The sequence below is a fragment of the Myotis davidii genome, unplaced genomic scaffold (assembly GCF_000327345.1).
Source record: "Myotis davidii unplaced genomic scaffold, ASM32734v1 scaffold282, whole genome shotgun sequence".
Classification (NCBI taxonomy): Eukaryota; Metazoa; Chordata; class Mammalia; order Chiroptera; family Vespertilionidae; genus Myotis; species Myotis davidii.
The window spans coordinates 250,914-267,674 of NW_006293249.1; the positions used below are offsets into that span (position 1 = coordinate 250,914).

Sequence of the window (16,761 nt, forward strand, 5' to 3'; positions counted from 1 at the left end):
GATTATAGTAATCAGTCATTAGCAAACGTTGTAGTTCGTTATTAATGTATAACAGGATATTGTAAAAATTAAGTTACAAAATTTTTATTAAAAAGTTTCTTGGCCGAGCCAGCCGGGACCCCAGGTGCGGGGATGGGCAGGTCGGCAGCGCTCCTGCTCTGCCTGCTGGGCTGCCACGTCTGGAAGGCGGTGACCAAGACGCTGCGGGATCCGAGCGCCGGAGCCCAAGTTGGCCTAATGGGGTAGCATCACAGCGACCGAAAGGGCACAAAAAGTTCAACCTCTGTATAGTCCATTCAGCAGCAGAAGAAAGAGACGTTGAAAATAACCACTTATACCCAATCTTGGAATATATATATATGGCTGTTGAATGTGCAGTGTTTATCTGTCCGAGTCCTCCAAGTGTCTTCAAGATGAGGAAGCGGATGCTATTTGCGTAGTGAAGGGGAAGAGGCCCCTCCAGCGGTCTTCATGGGAGCCATGCCAGAGACCTCGCGGGTGGGGAGTAACTTCTTGGCACGCTCTGTGGCACCAGCTGTGGCCCCTTCTCTGTGGTTCTGACTACATGTCATTTTTTAGGTAATGCTTTCAATGACTTCCTAGCTCACTGTGAAACACTGGTTTACTACCTAGTCAATTCACAGTGGTCACACAAAAATAAAAAATATATAATAAAAATAAATAAATAAAAAGTTTCTTACACAGTGGTATATTGGCTGGCCCACAAAAATATTCATTGGGGGCCACATGTGGTCCATGGGGCTCGAGTTGGACATGCTTGCTCTAGAAGGAATGCAGCCCTGCCCACACCTTGATTTAATCCCTTTAAGGCCCATTTTGGACTTCTGACCTCCAGAACTATTATAGAATTAATGTGTCCAGTCAGTGTGTTTGTAGTCATTTGTTACAGAAACAATAGCAGGTAATACAGATGCCATGTTGGCTTGAAGAGGCCTGGGATAGGAGTAGCTTGGGGCTAGGTGAGGGAGCCCTGGAGCTCACATCCCAAGCAGCAGGAGGCCCTGAGCACACTCACACAAGACAGTGCCCAAGAAGGGCACATGTCTGTCTTAGGTGCAGCTGTGGACACAGGGGTGTCCCAGCCTCACCAAGTTGGTCTGTGACATCCCACCTCCCTGGCCTCAACCATTGATTCAGATAACCCAGGGCAAGACCAACAGAGGATGGCCTCCTCCTCCAGGAACTGGCTAGAAATGGCCAGTTCATGCAAAGGCCAGAACCTCTTCTGGCTCTGCTAAAAATCCTGCAAGTGAGGCCTGGAACCACTGCAGCCACTTTGCCATCTTGTGGGGTTAAAAATTAGAGAAGGCAAGAGAGTCTCCAGCAAAAGAGGTTCAGGTCTGAGCTCCCACAACAGCTGTGGAGGAGGTAGGCAGTGCCATAACAAGGAAGACCCAAAGAGAAGGGGAATCTGGAGCTCTGTGTTGCAGGGTGGGGGGTAGGAGGACAGTCTAAGGGGGGAAACTGAGTCACCAGCATCTCATCTACATTCTCCCCACAGCAGCAAGAGGCACCCCATGAAAACTGAGACCAGATCATGGCCTCCACTGCTCAGACTGCCAGTGGTCCCTTCTCACCCTGAGTATGAGCCCAAGTCCTTTCCATGGCTACGAAGCCTTGCGTGGTCTGGCCCCACAACCTCCCTGACCTCACCTCGCATGCCCCTCTCCCTTCACCCAGCCTGTTCCACCTTGGCCCTGCTCTACAATTCACACACACCATCACACACCTGCCTTGGGGCCTTTGCCCAGGCTGTGCCAGGTGGCTAGCATGCCCTCTCTCAGATGTTTACTTGGCTCATTCCTCCCTTTATTTCAAGTCTTTACCCAAAAGTCACCTTTTCAGTGAGTACTTCCTTGACCAATGGTCTAACACTACACGCCCTGCCACCACTCCCCATCCCATTACCTACATGGTTTTGCTCCCTACTGCTCATTACATACCATTTATTCACTGTTGTTAACTGAGCACAGGTCCCCAAGGGCAGGGCCAAGCAGTGTCGCACACAGAGCACCTGCTGAGTGCCTGCATAGTCAAAGCCAGGACACCTTGGGGGGCGGGGCTCCATCCTGCCCCCCACTCTGCCCTGCTCCCACTGCCTTGCAGCTTGCCCTCTGTGCCGCCTCCCAAGCCTGCCTGTGGCACCAGGCCTTCGGAGTCTGCCCACAACTTTGCCTTCACCTGACTGAGCAGGCATCCCTGTGTGCCTCTCCCACTGCACCCCCATGACCAGCCTCTGGTGCACACAGACACTTGTGAGGACAGGCAGCGCAGAGTGGATTCCAGGAGCCAAGGGGGCACCCTCAGCCCCCATTCTGCCCAAGGCGAGCACCAAATCAGCTACCTGAGCGGCTCTGCTCCTAGGCGCACATGCGCGTGTTTGTGTGTGTGTGTGTGTGTGTGTGTGTGCGCACACACACACACATACAGGCTTTGGAAATTCCAGAATCTCAGAACTTCAGAATTTTGAAAACTTCCTTATTACAGTTTGGCCCCTGTCCTGTTCTTAAACGCCTGAGACACGGCCAATTGTACACTTCCAGCCCCTCAGACCCTCAAGAGTCAAAGCAGAAAGGCCCCGGGAGATCATTCCATGGCAGACTCAGCTGGGAGCCCCCAGCACCATCCTTCTCTTCTCTCTCTGACTATCAGGTGGGCTCCCAGAATAAAAGCTCATTCCCAGATTGCATCTAGAAGTGGTCATGCGACTAAGCTCTCGCCTATGCGATGGAAGAAATAGTGTCAAGTATCAACTTCTAGAAGCCTTTCTTAAAAGACATGTGATAACCGCCCTTTTTTTTCTTCCCTCCTTCCCTGTACCTCTGCTTAGATGTGATGGCTGGAACTCTGGCAGCCATTTTGGACCACAAAGACAAGATCTCTTCTTTGGTTTGGTAAAGCCAGGAATTAGAAGGAAGCTGGTCTCCACATCAGCCTGGTTCCACCTACCTCTAGGCTTAAATATGAAAGAGATAAACGTCTTTTTAATTTAAGTCATTGCTCTTTGTAGTTTTTAATTATAAGTCCAATTCTCTTATTACAAACCTGGGGCAAGTGAGGCTGGAGTCAGGCATGGACCTGTGCAAGGCTGGACAACGAGTCATGGCAGGGCCAGTACAGAACTGAGGCATCTGCCTTCTTTTCTTGTGAGCCCCTGGGCTGGCTCCTCTGACCTCTTCCTCCAAGGTCCTGCACCCTCCCAGGGTAGCCCCTGCTTCATTACCACCCATGGCGGTCGCCCAGAGGCTGTCCCAGGTGAAGGCACCGGGGGCCTGGACCAGCCCTTCCCGTCTGGGCTGCGTGTGTGCTTCATCAGCCCCAGGTCCTGCCTCCATGCCTCCCTTCCCTGGCCTCCCTTAGGACCCAGGGTTTTTGGGTTCTGATTCACCCTCCTCTAAGAGCAAAGGTCCTCAGGGTTCCCGCAGCCCAAGCCCTGTTCCTGGTAGATGGTCACCCTGGTGCTGGTTAGACACCTAAGGTGACAGAGAAGACACTGCCTCCCCGACAGTCCAGCCCAGGCCCTCTGACCTCCAACGGGGACACTTGGCCTGCACATGGAGCTGGACTGAGCCCCGCTGAGCCCGGGCCCTGTCCACTTGGGCAGGGGCCAGAGCTCCCTGAGGCCGCTTTTCCACGCTCATGCACATTCGCTGCACTGCCCCTTTCTGAATTCTGCACCCTGAGAAGAAGTTTGGGTGGGAGAGTGGTGGAAAGGGGACGTAAACTCACTGAGGTTCTCCTCAAGGGCTTGGTTTTGATGTCCGTGGGGCTGCAGAAGCTAGTCCAGGTTTTGCTGGCCCAGGAAGGGGCCTGGCACAGGCTGATCCCTGCCTGTACACCATGCAGAGTGCTGCATGTGCTTCATACATTATCTGCTTTAATTTGCATAACAAGCCTCTTGGGTACACTCAATTATTAACCCGTTTCACAGACAAGGAAACTGAGGTGCAGAGAAAGTTGTCCACAGTCACTGCCCCCCAAAATCCAGGTTCAACAGAGGTGTGTCCTTCTCCAAGACTCTCACTCCTCCTGGGACCCAAGCCTGCCCAGGCCCTGGAGCAGGCCCACCACCTCCCAGTGCCCCACCCCCGCCATCCTCCCACAGCCCACTGTAGGACAAACCTCCAACTTGCAGGATAGATTATGAATAAGGCAAAAGAAAGTTATCCTGGCCCCTGAGCATGCCTTAAGTATTTAAATTCTTTTTCACAATTATCTCAAATAGTAATTATTGCAGGAGCAGATGCGCTATCGCAGACAAGAAACCACCTGCCTTCCCATTTCTGTCAAAAGTGGAAACACTGACATTATTTTTGTGATTCACTTCAATAGCTGTTTTCACTGTAAATACCACCTTAACCACAAGAAAAATACCCTGGGTGATGCTGGGGGTATTCGAGGTTTTTGGAGCAATTCTTCCATGAGGACAGAGAGTGTTTCCCAAGGACATGGGCAGAGAGGAGCATGGGAGAGTGCCCCTCTCCATGCCCAGGGGACGTGCACCATCTCAGAGAAGGATGGCATTTTGGTGGGGGGGGCTTCACAGGGTATTTTCCCAAACCCCTTCCTCCTCCCTTTCCCCCCGCCCTCATCCCCACTGTCAACTCCAACTACCTCTCCAGGGCTGCCCACCCTCCGGAAACAACTCATTCACCCCAAAGAACACCAAGATGAAGGGGCTCCCCCCAACCCCATTGGGAATGAGGAGCCTCAGCTCCAATAAGAAGCTCTAAGAACTCAAAAATTGAAAGGGACCAGGCTTCCATGAATGCCACATTCCAAGGTTGCAGGTCTCTAGTCTCCCAGTCAGGCATAGGGAAGTTGAGGAAGAAAAAGAAGTATCAGGAGCTATTGCCTAGAAATGCCCCCTCACCCTGTCCAGCAAGCTCCTTCCTCACGGAGCTATATGGAGGCAGAGCACCCCTCCCTCTCAGTCAGAGCTGGCTTGTTGGGGTGACTGACCTCCTTGGGGTATGCAAGCAGGTCCTGAAAGTCACTATGGGAAGGAGTGTCCAACTCTGGGTGAGGGAGAGGCCCTCTAATGAGGCAAGATAAGCCATGGCCAGGAAGCAGGCATCCAGGATTCTTGTCCCATGCCTGCCACCAGGTGGCCTTGGCCAAGCTGCCAAGTCCTCCCTGGGTCTCAGCATCCCATCAGTCGAATGGACAGGCAGTCTTGGAGGAGCATTTTGGCCTCATTCATGGGTAGTACAAGTTGGGTAAATCTCTCCTTTTCACAATCTCCAGTGTTCTCATCTGAACAGCAGGTCTCTCCTAGCTCTACATACCCAACTCATTATGCTATTGTCATGATCAATTATAACATTGAGCACTTGCTAAGTGCCAGGCACCATGCTCAGTATTGGCATGTGCTATGCATTGTCAGTTTGCTTGCATGGATGGGGCTTCCATGTCGTAGTCCTTCCATCATCCCATTTTACAGATGGGGGACTGAAACTCAGAGAGTGTAAGTGAGTTGCCCAAGACCACACAGCTAATTGGCCAAGGCACACATGACTGCTAGCAGACAAGTTACTGACACCCACTAGAGATGGAACTCTTCCCATTTCCAGGATGTGGGCATTGAGTCTCATGGGAAGTAGTGGATTTGGGATTTTAGCAGGTGTCCCTGATGGTTAGGAAGGAGGAGCTTGAGAAGAGAGTAGCAAAGATGGGTTCAGAGAAGCAGAGCAGGAGGGATTCAGATGCAGCCGGGCTGCTTGAGAGCCCCCACAGGACTCAGATTCAGCTCTCAACTGCCTCACTCCTTCCCAGTGTGCCTCTGCTGCCCTCGTGTGGTTATTGTAGTGAACGCAGCTTTACATAGCTTGGCATTCTGGGGGAGCCTCCGGAGTCTGCTTTAGTAAGGAAGGGATGGCTAGACTGGACAAAAGACAAGGGACCCTAGAGCATGAGGCACAGCCCTTCTCTCTAGTCTCACTCACCTCACTCCAGCCACTGCACTCCAGCACAGTCTTACTTCCCAGCCTTTGCACTTGAAGCCTTTGCACTGCCTGGGACATTCCTCCCTGCCTTTTCACATGGCTACCTTCTCATCCTTCTGCTTCTTGGGAGGATGACACCTCCTCTCTTTAACCTAGGCCCCTGCCGTTGTTCTCTGCTCTCAGCTCTGCTCTGTTGTCCATCTTCAAACTTGTCATCATCTGACATCACATTTTAAATTTGTTGACTATTTTTTCAGCAAAATAATGTCAGCTTCAGTGCTTGGCACACAGCAGGTGGTCAATAGTGACTTTTAAACAAATGATGCATGAAGATTCCCATCAAATGGGCATCCCCACATGTTCACACCCATTATAACTAAAATGGGCCACTCGCTCACAAGTTTGGGTCCTATCTTCCCAAGGGACCCAGCCCTATTCTTCTGCTCCTCCTGCCACAAGACAGTCCTGCAGAGAATTAAGGACAGCAATTGGAGGCCCTGTTGACTGAGCCCTCCATCGTCTCCCAGGATGGAGTCTCAGGGATTGCTGTCTATCTCAGAGTCCTTTGAAGGATGTGGAGCTGAGCACAGGAATCAGGGAGCTCAAAGAAGAGCAACGCAAAGCTGTACATCTCCTCCCTTGTTGCAAGCATAGACCTTCAGTAATGTGGTCTGTAATGAGCTCCATCTGCCCCAGGATGCAGAATGTGATTAACACAGTGAAGGGAAAGGCACTGAAAGTGGCTGAGTACCTGGCCCCGGTCCTCAAGGAATCAAAGTTTAAGGAAACAGGTGTTATCACCCAAGAAGAGTTTGTGGCAGCTGGAGCTCACTTAGCTCACCACTGTCCAACATGGCAATGGGTTACAGGGGAAGAATTGAAAGTGAAGGCATACCTACCAACAGGCAAACAATTTTTGGTCACCAAAAATGTGCCATGTTACAAGTGGTGCAAGCAGATGGAATATTCAGATGAATTGGAAGCTGTCATTGAAGAGGATGATAGTGATGGAGGATGGGTAGATACTTATCCTAACACAGGTATTACAGGAATAACCGAAGCAGTTAAGGAGATTACACTGGAAAGCAAGGATAGTATAAAACTCCAAGATTGCTCAGCATTATGTGAAGAGGAGGAAGAGAAAGATGAAGGAGAAGCTGCAGATATGGAAGAATATGAGGAGAGAGGATTGTTGGAAACAGATGAGGCTACCCTAGACACAAGGAAAATAGGAGAAGCTCGTAAAGCTAAAACTGATGCTGGAAATGAAGATGCTATTTTGCAAACCAGAACATATAACCTTTATATCACTTATGATAAATATTATCAGACACCACGACTATGGTTGTTTGGCTACAATGAGCAACGGCAGCCTTTAACAGTTGAAAACATGTATGAAGACATCAGTCAAGATCATGTGAAGAAAACAGTGACCATTGGAAATCATCCTCACCCCCACCCCCTCCTATGTGTTCAGTTCACCCATGCAGGCATGCTGAGGTGATGACGAAAATCATTGAGACTGTTGCAGAAGGAGGGGGAGAATTTGGTGTTCATATGAATCTTCTAATTTTCTTGAAATTTGTACAAGCTGTCGTTTCAACAATAGAATATGACTACACAAGACACATCACAATGTAACAAAGAACTTAGAGTTTATTCTAATCATTGGTTCTGATTTTTAAAGAATTAACCCATAGATGTGACCATTGACCCTCTTAATCATTATGTACAATTTCTCTAATAAAGGGACTTATATGTTTATGCATTAAATAAAAAATTCCACTACCAGACTTATTTGTTTAATGAAAAAAAACTCAAGAAACTTACCTTCATGCTGTTCCATGCTGGTACAGAGAGGTCTGCAGAAATGAATCTGGTCTGGATATACTGCCCTTGGGAAGGACACACGACTCAGTCCCCTTCATCCTGAGACCTTGGGCAAGTCTTTCAGCCTCCTTGGCTTCAGCTCCTCTTAGGTACACTGTGGGTCTAGTGAGAATGATCACAAAGTTCCCTGGGACCCTAGGTACCCCCATCTCATTGTATTGAGCCTGTCCCTACTCTGAACCTGTGCCTTCAGGAGCACCCCCTCCTGGTGTGCCTTCCTGCTCCTCCCACTACTTACTTCCCACCCTCCTCTTATAGCTCAAGGGATGGCAGGCTTAGCAGGAAAGAGAATTGTGTCATTGGAAAAGGGACTGTGCCCAGGCCCAGCGGGGACTGCTAGTGACATAAAGAGCTGTGTCTCCTGCTGGGCACCCTTCTAAGATGGCCTGACAGCAGCTGTCTGTCGTTGTCCTCTTCTGGGTAGAGGAGGATGGCCTGGCCCAGGCCTCCCCACACAAGCCTCTCTTTTTCTGTGTGACAAAGTTAGGGGAGGCAGCCACCCACATTTACTGAACTCCTCCTGTGTGATGCACCCTTCCCTGAATGTGCCCCATTAGTGCTAAATGAGGCACCTGAATCCCATTTTTCAAGTAGGGAGCCTGGGGCTTGGAGCAGTCAGCAACCCACACCACCCAGCTGGTAGGTGTCTCCAAGACCATGGTCCTAGTCTGGCACAGCCTACTATAGCTCAACCTGCTGGGCCTCTCATTTCCCCCTTCTTACCAGAAAGAGAAGAGTTTGGGTCAAATGTCTTCTGGATGCTTCACACCACCCTATTTCTCAACTTTCTGATTCTCTGGGTTTCAGGCCCACTGAGTCAAATATGCCGTCATTAGTGACCATGATTACCACTCACAGAGCCAGCCTGTGCTGGCTCTCAGTCCTCCCCACAACCCTGCAAAGCTGGCTGCTAGCCCCATCTCACAGGTGAGGAAGCTGGGGCACAGAGATGGGAAGGGCTTGCCCGGGTAAGGTGCAGAGCCTGGATTTGAACCCTGGAAGTCTGGCTCCAGGCACTGTACTAGGAGAACCCCAAGTGCAGAGTTCAGGGGCTGAGATTTGAAAACTGCACTATTACAGACACCTGAGAGTGTTGTCGCCTTAATGCAATGTTCTCAGGGCCTTCCCCTTGGGACTGGGAAATGGGCACGCCCAGAGATGTCCGGGCGCCCATGCCCCTCCAAGAAGTGGTCCAAAGGGCAGCTGCTGCTCCTGAAAAGTGCACTGGGGAGACGGATTCCTTGGGGAGGCTCCCCACCCCAGTTGGTCTGGGGTCCCAGGCTCAGCCTGCTCACAGGGCACTTCATAATGGAGAACCTTATGGGGTGCGCTGAGGCTCTGAGTGCTGGTCTGCCTGTTGGCCCTTTCCCCTGGCTGCACCAGCTTCCCCAGGCAAGCAGCCAGGCCCAGGGAGAGGCGGCCCACAGGACCCAGGCCTTGGGGAGTGGCTGGAAGACCCTTGGGGCCAGCCCCCCACAGGAGCACACTGAGCTCTGAACATCCAAGGTGTCACAGTGCCCTGGCCTTGGGCGCAGGCTGGCTCTTCCTGTGGAACCTGAGTCGGGTACCCCAGGCGGCAGGGCAGGCACCCTGGGGAGAAAAGAGGTGCCCAGGGCCCCCGTGGAGCAGCTCGAGGCTGGCCTGGGGAGCCAGTGGAAGGCAGTGGTGACTGGCAACCAGCTGGAGGGAGTGGCTCCGGCTGGCTGCCCCTCAGCACCTGCTGAGGTCTGGCCCTTCCAGAGACCTGGGCTTCCTGTCCCCTCCCAGGCAGGGCTGCAGCCGGAAGGACGGAAGAGTGACCACACCCGAGCCCTAAGGTCAGGGACCTTCCCGCGGTGACCTGGCCCTGGGGAGGCGGGCAGGGGGTGGGCCTTCCCAGAGCCCTGCTGTGCCCAGTGGGCAAACCGCCCCTAGCAGAGCCCCAGGGGCCAGCTGGAGCCAAGCCTGTGACTGCAGTTGTGGCCACCGACAGCCACCATGGCAGCCAGAGATGTGCCCTCCAGTGGAGCCTGCTTTCCTTAAAACAGGACTATATGCAGAGGAGGCCCGGGGCTGGGGTTAGAGGAGGGTGGGGGACAGGACCTGCCTGGAACCATGGACCGGGATGGAACTCTGATCCAGATGCCCTGGGCCCTGACGTGCCTGGTACTCCACCACCACTCAGTGAGCTTTGCCCTGGTGTCAGCCGCCTCACAGGCTGCAAACAACGCTAGGCCGCAGGGTAAGGAGGGCACCCAGACTTGGACCTTTGACAAGCATACAGACCTTGGTAGCATGCTATCCCCCACACCTGGGAGCAAGGGCCCCAGAGGAGGACTAAGCGCCCTCTGCTGGAGACCAGTGCCTCTGCTTCCACAACAACCCTCCAGGACAAAGGGAGATACAGAGCTACTGACATCATGTTAGCAGGCCTCAAGAGAGGGCAGTCCAGGCCTGAGAGTACAGACAGAGAAACTGAGGCCTAGAGAAGGGCAGCCACTTGCTCCGCATCCCCCGGAGACCCCCACATTTCCCCTATCACACCACAGAGCCTGTCTACCAGGGACCCCAGACAATAATCACACAGCTAAATATATAAACTAGTATCATAGAATGTACTTTGAAGAAAAATACGCAGGTAAGAAGACCGGGGCTGATAGCACTGGGGAAGCAGGGCTTATTGAAGATACGGGGTCAGGAAGACCTTTATGAGGAGGTAAGATTTGAGTAAAGACCTGCAGGAACAAAGGGAAGGAATCCCATGAATACCTGGTAATCAAAGGCTCCAGACAGAGGGAACAGCCAGTGCAAAGGCCCTGGGGTGGGAACACCCTAAGTGAGCTCAGAAACAGTGAGGAGCACCACAGTGGATGTGGAAAGGAAGTGAAGACAATGAGGTCAGGGCAGTGGGCCGGGGCCAAAACTGGTGGTCTTACAGTAAGGAATGCAAACCTATCCTGGGTATGGTGGGAAACAATGGGGCCAGACTGAGAATAGGCAACTTATTTACTAGTAAAAGGGTTCCTCAGGTAGCTGCGGCGAAAGGGATTATGTGGGCAGGAGGGATATAGATGAGACAGGAGGCAGAGGCAATGGCAGCTGAGGCAGGCTGCTGGCAGTAGAGGCAGGGAAGGTGCTTGCTTTCTGATATGCTCTGAGGATTGATTGTGCAGGACTTGCCTATAGTTGGATGTGGAGGCTAGAGAGGAGTAGAAGTCAGGGAAGAGGTTGGGTTCTGGAATGTTCTGAGGGTCTGGCAGGACTCACTGATGGTTTGGATGTGGGGGTGTAAGAGAGGAGGCTGACTACCATGGCACCATCCTGCACAGCCTGTGCTCTAGTCCAGGCTCTGCCCTGCCCTTCCTCTGACTCCTGGAGCTGTTTGTAGCCAGCAAGACCCCTCACATTACCTCTCCACGTATTTCTTGCCCATCTAAGCAGGCAATCCAGAGGACCCATGTTGAGAAGGCTCCCTCTTCAACCCCCATGCTGGGAGGGGTGGGCAGGAAGGTGTACAGGGAGAAGTCCAGCTAAGATTATGTAGTTGTGGGAGGAGAACTCCCTCCACCCACCACCAGACCCAAAAAAAGAACGGGGTGGGGACAGCTGGTGCAATAAGGAGAGAAGGTACCACCAGGAAGACACAAACCACGCAAAGCTTCCTGCAGATGCACACATTGCCTGATGTCCCGTGAACACACACTATCTCGGGGCCCGAGGAGTGCTTACAAAGGTTATATCCATTCATGATTAGGAGACTGAGGCTCAGGGAAGCAGATGTCTTAGCCAGTGTCTCCCAGCTGGACCAGACTGAGCTTGCCTCAGACCTTATCAACCGATACTTTCCCTTCGCCACAGGTGGTGGGGGACTTCCCCGAAGTGTTCCTGTCCCATAGTAGTGACAGGTTGACTGGTGCTCACTCTGCCTAATTTGAGGGACACTGGTGTCTCAGAACACTTCTACTCCTCCTGCCCTCCTCTTGCCAGCTTCTCCCGCCCACCCCCTGCCCCAGCCCTGCGAGGCCCTCGGCAGGGGGCTCATCACCAGCCCAGGGCATCAGTCTGGAAACAGTTCTCTGGGTGGAAGCTTTGAGGCATACATCCTGACAGGGCAGATAGTGCCCTGGGAAGACACAGGCCCACCATCCCCTTCCTGTCCCCACCCTTCCTGGAGTGTGGCACAGGGTCAGGTGGCTATGGTGGAGAGGACAAGCACATAAACCTTGGCCCCTCCGGGCTGGACCAGCTTTGAACTTCCAACTTGATAAGTGGACTGAGAAGAGGATGAGGCCTAGGCCGGCTCTGAGCTTTGAGGGCTGAGAGTGAGAGAGCTGCAGAGAGCTGCGCCCCACTGGGCACCCTCTGGGGCCTGTGTAGAAGCAATAGCAAAGTCCTTTCTGCCCAAGGAGCCTGCAGAGAGGAACCTGGAGCAGGTGCTTCAGTACACAGACACAGCCTGGGACCACACCAACCCAACTAGTGCTATCATAACCGCCCAGCTCCTTCCTTCAACTCTGGCCTCAGCCTGGACAATTGGACAAACTCTATTACCCGAATAGCTGGAAAGGACCCAGCCTTTCTCTCAAGTGGCTCATAGTGTACAAACATGTTTGTTTGTTAATTTGATAAGTATTTTTTTCATCCCTATTTTATTCTGTACCTGGTGCTATGTGTGGGAAAACAGAGATGATGTTTATCTGCATAAATTCTGATAAGAGCTATCCCACAGGGATGTGTGAAGACAAAGGGACCACAGGGCAGGGGCATGCCAACACTGTTGGGTAATCAGAATGGGCACTGCAGGATGAGTAGGAGGCACTCCTTGTCAAGCACTCCAGGGAACAGAATGGGCGCAGGTATGGAGGTGTGAAGATGCTTGGAGGGAGCAGGGAAGGGCTAGTGGCTGGAGTGGGTGGCGTGCAGGGAATGGATAGGGAGTGATATGAGTCTGTGGAACTTAGACTTGGTGCTGTGGAGTCATGATGGGATTAACATAGGAGAGGGACTAAAGCTGAATGCCTCTTCTGCTAGTTCAGCCCCAGACATCCTCCTCTCATCTCCTGACAGGGCAAGCAAGGGCGCTCAGAATACCAGGTGTTCTGCCCCTCATCATCCATGGCTGGACTCCCTAGGTGGCCTGGGGAAAGTATTCAACTGTCTGGGCCTCAGTTTCTGCATCTGCAAAATGAGGATAATCATGGAAGGGAGGACAAGTTTGGTGAAGCAAGAAGACTAAACATGTAGCCCACCTACCTCCCTCAGCAGAAGCAAGGCAGATCCCACTCCCAGATCACTGGCCATTCCTGTAAACACCTGGGCAAGGTCTCCTCTGAGGGCCAGAACGACCAGACTGAACATGAACCCAAGCACAAGAGATTAGAACCCCCTAAACACACACACACACACACACACACACACACACACACACACACACACACACCCCTCAGATGTACTCCAACTCAGGCTCACTTGTCCACAGAAATGCAAGTACAGACAGGAGCACAAATGCCCTGCAGGTCCCAGACCCAGGGTAGCCCTGCCCTAGTATGCTCAGGAGAATCTGTTTATGCCCGCAGTCCCAGCCCAATTAGTGCCCCTTTCACACTCAAATGTGCAGATCTAGACAATAAATTATATGATCAGGGTCACATTGCTGGTATTCCCTTTCCTCTTGAGAGAGGGTTTCGCAACCATTGTATGTGAGTGCATGTGTGTTGTGTGTATACATGCCTATGTTTATGTGTATGTTTGTGTGTTTTGTGTGCAGACGTGTGTGCCTGTGTGCATATGAATCTTTGCCTACATGTGTGCTTATGTACATGCACATGGGTGCACATGTGCATGTTTGTGTGTGCCTGAATATGTACATTTGCATGTGTGTCTGTGTATGTGTGCATGCATGTGTGCATCCCTGTGCATGCATGTGTGAGCTTTACATGTCAATATGTGTATGTTTGTGTTTGTGCATGTGCATGTGCTTATGTGTACATGTGTATGTTTTGTGTGTACATGTTGCGTGTGTATCTGTTTGTATGTACCCGGATAAGTGCATTTACATGAGAATGTGTGCATACATGTTTGTGTGTGCATGCATGTGTCATGTGTGCTTTTCTGTGTGTGCATTTGCGTGCATATCTGTGTGTGTGCATTTATGTGTGCATGTTTGTTTCACATGTACATATGTGCATTGTGTATCTATGTACATCTTTGTGTGTTCATGAATGTGCCAGAAATCTCTTTGGCAGGGTGGAGGAATCTGTAGGTTTTTAAATGCCAATTACATTGTAATTGTAGTTACCAAGATATTGAAAAGAAGTCTAGCACTATGTGGGCTTCTTTCTTTCTTTCTTTCTTTCTTTCTTTCTTTCTGAAATTTGTCACAACTTTATTGAGGTATAATTGATGCACCATAAATTGCATGATTTAAAGTGTACATTTTGATGAGTTTTAACGCGTGTTTGTGCCTGTGAAACCACCAGTCAAGATAATGAACATTTCCATCACAGACAGCTGTCCCATTTCAGACTCGAACAGGGTGAGTGCTCCCAGTTCAAAACTATATGGTTGTACTGGCTCCTGCAGGCCCATCTTTATTCCAATCTCTATTCTCCATTTGACCTCTACATGGCTTTTCCTCCTTTTCAGTTACAGCATTCCTCTTTCTGTTTAAGGCCAACTCCTTTCCTGGTGCTCTGGTTTTCACTCCCTACCCCCTTATCAGGTACTTCCACTATGGAGCAAGCATCCCCTTTCTCTGCTGACCCATTTTCTTATATACACTCTCTCTCTCTCTCTCTCTCTCTCTCTCTCTCTCTCTCTCTCTCATCCTTTCATGAGGGTATTTTTCCCATTGACTTTTTTTTTAAAAAATTTCTTTATTGATTAAGGTATTACATATGTGTCCTTCTCACCACATTACCTTCTCCCCATCCCTCCACCCCCACCCACTCATGCCATCACCCCCCTGGTGTCTGTGTCCATTGGTTAGGCTTATATGCATGCATACCAGTCCTTTGGTTGATCTCTCCCCCTTACCTCCACCCTCCATAACACAATTAATAACACAGTCAAGCAACAAGTCTATCACCCAGAGCGATTTTAAAGTACTGCTGAACATAAGCGATATTTTGAGATATCTGAAATGTGATGTGAACACAGCTAATGCTACTGTGGTTTGTTGCCTGCATACATAATGAAAGGAAACTACATTTCCATTAGGGGTTAGTGACAAACAAAAGATGTCATTTTTGCACCACTGTATTCACAAATCTGATTTCTTTCCAGGTCCCAGGACTTCCCTAGCTGAGCCTAGCACACCACTCCCCTGTCTGTGCCTGCAGGGCTGCCTATAGTTCTGCAAGCTAGGGTCAAGTGGCCCTGACTACACCCGGTGGCCCAGAGGAGACTCCACAAAACCATACTCACTTTGACTCTGGGCCAGTTCCATGAGGCTCTAGGGAAGTAGCCAGAGTCCTCTGGCCCACCACCTGCAACTCAATTCTGCACAAGCACCCCCACTCTGCACCTCACAACTTCCGCTGCTCCTCCAACACCTCACAATCTGATGCCTTTGTGCTTGCTGGTTCCTCTGCCTGGAATGCCCTCCCTGCTTCTCTACCTGGACCTTTAAAGCACTAGAGGCAACACCTCCTCCAGGAAGCCTCCCCTAATGGCAGTGTAAGAGCCATTCAAGTGTCCACAGCCCCCTAAAGTTTCCTCATAATTGTAGTGACAGTTCAAATGGTCATACATATTTCTGTATCCAATTCTCAGCAGGCTGTTAGCTTCTGAAGGCTGCGTAAGGCAATGCAATAAGCCATTTTTTAAAAATATATATTTTATTGATTTTTTACAGAGAGGAAGGGAGAGGGAGAGGGAGAGGGATAGAGAGTTAGAAACATCGATAAGAGAGAAATATCGATTTAGCTGCCTCCTGCACACTCCCTACTGGGGATGTGCCCACAACCAAGGAACATGCCCTTGACCAGAATTGAACTTGGGACCCTTCAGTCAGGAAGCCAACACTCTATCCACTGAGCCAAACCGGTTAGGGCAATAAGCCCTTGTTTAAAAGACTATTTTTCAGAGTAGAGTTAGGTTCACAGCAATATTGCATGGAAAGGGTAGACTTCCCCTATACACCTACCATTACATGCAGTATCCCCAGCATCACATGCAGTCTCCTCACCATCACATGCAGTCTCCCTATCATGAAATGCAGTATCCCCAACATCACACATGCAGTCTCCGTATCATGACATGCAGTCTCCCCACCATCACATGCAGTCCCCCAACATCACACATGCAGTCTCCTCACCATCACATGCAGTCTCCCCAACATCACATGCAGTCTCCTCACCATCACATGCAGTCTCCCCAGCATCACACAGGCAGTCTCCTCACCATCACATGGAGTCTCCCCACCATCACATGCAGTCTCCCAACATCACACATGCAGTCTCCCCACCATCACATGCAGTCCCCCAACATCACACATGCAGTCTCCCCACCATCACATGCAGTCTCCCCAACATCACACATGCAGTCTCCCAATCATGACATGCAGTCTCCCCAACATCATACATGCAGTCGCTGTATCATGACATGCAGTCTCCCCAACATCACACATGCAGTCTCCGCATCATGACATGCAGTCTCCCCAACATCATACATGCAGTCGCTGTATCATGACATGCAGTCTCCCCACCATCACATGCAGTCTCCCTATCATCACACATGCAGTCTCCCCACCAACACATGCAGTCTCCCCAACATCACACATGCAGTCTCCCTATCATGAAATGCAGTATCCCCAACATCACACATGCAGTCTCCGTATCATGACATGCAGTCTCCCCAACATCACACATGCAGTCTCCCCATCATGACATGCAGTCTCCCCAACATCACACATGCAGTCTCCCCA

The 16,761-nt window shown here is 50.9% G+C and overlaps 1 pseudogene; it reads left to right on the top strand.

The window, feature by feature from the left end:
• Positions 1-6,652: 6,652 nt before the first annotated feature.
• LOC102770488 lies at positions 6,653-7,754 on the top strand (annotated as a pseudogene).
• The last annotated feature ends 9,007 nt before the right edge of the window (positions 7,755-16,761 follow it).